General features: G+C 39.4%; 1 pseudogene; it reads right to left on the reverse strand.

The window, feature by feature from the left end:
* Nucleotides 1–503: 503 nt before the first annotated feature.
* On the reverse strand, nt 504–4,241 carry LOC108176577 (focal adhesion kinase 1 pseudogene; annotated as a pseudogene).
* Between the last annotated feature and the right edge of the window lie 271 nt (nt 4,242–4,512).

A 4,512-nucleotide genomic window follows, 5' to 3' on the forward strand; every position in this document is an offset into this window, starting at 1 on the left:
TCTTGGAAAAAGTCTGAGAACAGCTATGTGACCAACTCCTTCCTGAGAAAGTTATTCCATCTACATAAATTCCAAAATGCCATGTGTTACACTACTCCTCACAAGATAAAACTCCACATTTAGCAATTCAAATCCCCACTAATCCTAGGTTGGAAATGGAGAGAGAATCTCCATGTATCTGGATTCGGTAAAAGTCAGTTGAATCTTAAAGACTTGACTTTAGCTCCAAGATTCTGAGGATGGAGAGACTCTCATTGTTATACCTCCTGATCTACCCCCAGCCCCCCAGCACCACTAATGCTACCTTAAGTGGTACATGACTCACAGTCTTACGTCAGGACCAAGCATCATGCTATCTTTCCAATAAAGCCTCAGGACAAAACCACAATATTTTGACAACACTTAATAAAAGCTCTTGTAAAACCATAGAGATTTGCAATCAGAGAATCAGTCACACAGAATAACTTAAATTCTTGGAGTTGTCTCATCTCACCTTAGTTTTTTTGTTTTTTTTTTTTTTTTTTTTTTGTACAAACAAACCTTTATTGGTTACCACGCAAAAGGGAACAGAGCGCGGGGTTTGACAGCTCCTGTTCCAAGGAAGGCGTCCGCAGACACGCACAGCGCACGTGGAAAAGCTCACCTTAGTGTTTTTTCTCTCTCCCTAACTTGAAGTCCAAATTTCAGGCATCATAATATCCTAAGTTTAAGGCTCTTTCGATCCCAAAAGTGATGCTGAGAGAGAAAAGCGATTTATCCTGCTCTCTAGAAAATTTACTGTAGATTTGGACATGTCCTTGTATACAAGTTCAATAGTAATAATACACTTTTTTTTTCTTTAGATTTTTATTTATTTAGTTGAAAGGCAGAGTTACAGAGAGGCAGAGAAAGAAAGAGTGAGGTCTTCCATTTACTGTTTCACTCCCCAGATACTGCAATGACTAGAGCTGCGCCGGTCTGAAGCCAGGAACCAGGAGCTTCTTCCAGATCTTCCCACGTGGACACAGGGGCCCAAGGACTTGGGTCATTTTCCATGGATTTCTGAGACCATATCAGAGTGCTGGATCTAAGTGGAGCAGCTGGGACTTGAAACGGCACCCATATGGGATGCCGGTACTGCAGGTGACAGCTTCACCCGCTACACCACGGCATCAGCCTCGGTATAATACACTTTTATAAATTTTGGAATCAGAACACTTTTGAGATCAAAGTGACAAAACCCTTAAACCCAACCAACTTGTCTCAGGTTGAACTACTATAAAAGAAAGGAAGTGGGGAAGGATTATAGGAGTAGGAGGAGGAAGAGAAAGTCAGAGGTTGGTATAGAGAGATAAAAGAATTATATGTTGAGTGCTTACTATGCAGAAATGTACCTTATGTGTATTGTCTCATTTACTCATTACCTAAATGATTTTCAGGTAAGGTAATGGAAAAGAGGCTCATACTCGTCCATCTACACATGCTGAACTATTTTTTTTAAAGACATGGGGATTAATGAGACAATAATGTTGGTAGTATTCTAATTTCCTTTGAGAAAGAGAGCTATAAAATTTTATTGTTATTGTTACTCTTATTGAAGCTCAATGAATGCTTTAGTAATACTGTTGATGTAACTAATATTACTCCCATTTATTTCATGTAGGAAAATAAAGTCTAAAAATAAGAACAAACACATTTATTGGGTTTTAGGTTCAGCTGGTTATCATAATGCAACTGCAAATCAGGAAAACTTGGAGGACTCAATCTATAAGCAATGACACAGGTGGTTTTGGGGCAAAAGTGATATCTGTAACCCAGAAGATGCTTCTTCTAGGTTAGATTCTCCCAAGGAGAATTTTTTTTGAACTTGTCAGTTCATAATTATCTTTATTTCTGTGGTATTAGCAATAAAAACGAGAACCCCATGGAAGAAGCCCATTTTTACAATTTATACTTCTTTTGAAGTTCAGTACTTTAAATCTACAATTATCAATTAATATTTTGATTTACTTAACAATGGAGAAAAATTACTATGGGAGAACCAGAAGAAAGACAGTTACAGGGACTTCTTTTATTTCACTTTGAAATAATTTCAGTTTCACTGATGCTTCAGTACTAGGAACTAAAAGATCACTTTGCAGTTTCAATGTTCCATATGAATACCAAATATAGAAACATTTTCTTTAAGGGGAGCTGGGGGTTACTGGGCCACAGGAAGCAAGCTACGCAGCCCAATACTAAGGTAATTAGGCATACTTTCCTCAGGGGTACACCAAGAGATAAAGGATCAGACAGCAAAAAGACTAAGGGCTTGGGTTCTGTTGAGAGACAGACAAGAAATGTGCCTAGTAACAGCATCACAACACAATGAAACCAGATGGCTCAAGGAGTGCCAGAGGCTGAACAGAAGTCTACAGGTTGCAATGACTAACCAATTTCTTTTGTACAGGCGTCATAATGAAAACTAAGAATACACATTTATCCTCTTACGCATGTTTTAACATGACAACAAAGCAGATGTGCATCAGTCCAAAGCAGGTTTGCGTCTTACTTCCACTCCTCTGGGGGGTGGGCGAGCTCATACTTCTCCCTCACGCTGGAGACGCCCATGTCCACGTGGAGCCAGTGAACCTCCTCGGACCGCAGGTGACTGAGGCAGAATCCATAGCAGGCCATGTGCTTTACCTTGTGACTGTCCACTATCTTCTGAATGATGCCCCTGACATCAGTAGCATCTCCATGCTTGATAATACTGGCCCAGGTGGTTGGCTCACTATTGCTTTCAAAGTAATGAAAGACTTTCAATACTCGCTCCACGGCACCAGGGGAGCGCTCCATGCCAGGACCCAGGTGAGTCTTGGCACTGGGATTCGGTGTGTGATTCAAATTTGGGTCGAGGTAAGCAGCTGCCATTGTTTTGCTAGATGCTAGGTATCTGTCATATTGTTATGAAAACCAAGGGACAACAGGTCTCCAAATACAACACACTGGCAAAGGCGACGATATAGATGCTGTTCACTTTCCTTGTGGAGCTTCGTAACAATGACTGGACTCCCCTTCCGTTACTCTTGAGGGGCTCTGGGAAGTGGAGGAAGGCACTGCATTTGTAACTGGAAGACTCGGGAGCGCCAGTTCTACAGTTCAGAAGGGTGAAAGGCCTGAAACAGTCAGTCTTTTCTCTCTATAATTGCAAAGAGGGAATGTAGAAATAATTCTTGCACTTTTTGGAAATAACAATGGGCTCAATTCAGATAATTTGCCTCAGATAATTTTCCTTTCTATAAAGAGAGATAATTATGTTCATTATGGAAAAACAAAATCATACACAGGACAAGAAGGCATTACAAAAGTACATGGACTCATGCACATATTCCAGTATAAACAAGAACATGAACATGACTTCTTTCCGTTTTGCCATTTAATAAAAAAATCCTATATTGTGAAATAATTCAGCTGCATTGATGCTCAAATGATGACCTGCTTGAACTGAAGCTTAAGAATGGAAGAATGAGAATTCAGCCTGATACTTATTTGACAATTGTAAGCTTTATTATCATTTGCCTAAGCTTGGACTTTATTGTATTTATATCTTTTTCAACATGTGATACTTTTTTTTAATTAGTTGAATTTTACACTTGGTTCAGTTCTGATCCCTAGTTGAAGTAGAAAGGAATAATTTATAGGTTCCAATCTCCTCATTTTTAGAGAAGAAAATTGAGGGTTGAGAAAACAGGAACTTCAACTACAAGTTTTTACACTTAGTTAGAAAGTGCTTGGAATTTTTAAAAAAATATTTTATTTATTTATTTGAGAAGTAGACAGTGAGAAGGAAAAACAGAGAGAAAGGTCTTCCGTCTGTTGGTTCACTCCCCAAATGCCTGCAACAACCGGAGCTGCGCTGATCTGAAGCCAGGAGCCAGGAGCTTCTTCCCGGTCCCCCAAGTGGGTGCAGGGACCCACGGACTTGTGTCATCTTCTACTGCTTTCCCAGGCCACAGCAGAGAGCTGGACTGGAAGAGGAGTAGCCGGGACTAGAACCGGAGCCCATATGAGATGTCAGTGCTGCAGGCAGAGGATTAACCTACTGTACCATGGTGTTGGTCCCAAAAGTGCTTGGAATTTTATTTAGGTCCTATTTCATTACAATATTTTCCATTGTATTAATTATGAATTTGTATATATCAGCCTTTTTGTTAATTTATTTTATGTTGAGTTTCTCTAAAGTTTTCTTTAAAAGGTCAATGCAAACAGGAGACTAGGATTTTTTTTTATCACTAATTATAGGGATGGTGGAAAGCTCCCAGAAGACTTTGCAGTTCTTTTCTATGCTAATGCTACTAATGTCTAATAGCAAAGCAAGATTATATATTATATAGAGGTGTACACAGATTACTCCTTCATTTTAATCCATAAAGTGTGTAGACACCATCAGTCTCCAAAGCTCTTATTTTCCTTCCCAATCTTACTTTCCTACTGAAAATGCCTAGTTGAGAGGGGAAGAGTGAAGGAAAAACAGAGGACATGTTTTAAAGA

The sequence above is a fragment of the Oryctolagus cuniculus genome, chromosome 6, assembly GCF_964237555.1.
Source record: "Oryctolagus cuniculus chromosome 6, mOryCun1.1, whole genome shotgun sequence".
Taxonomy (NCBI): Eukaryota; Metazoa; Chordata; class Mammalia; order Lagomorpha; family Leporidae; genus Oryctolagus; species Oryctolagus cuniculus.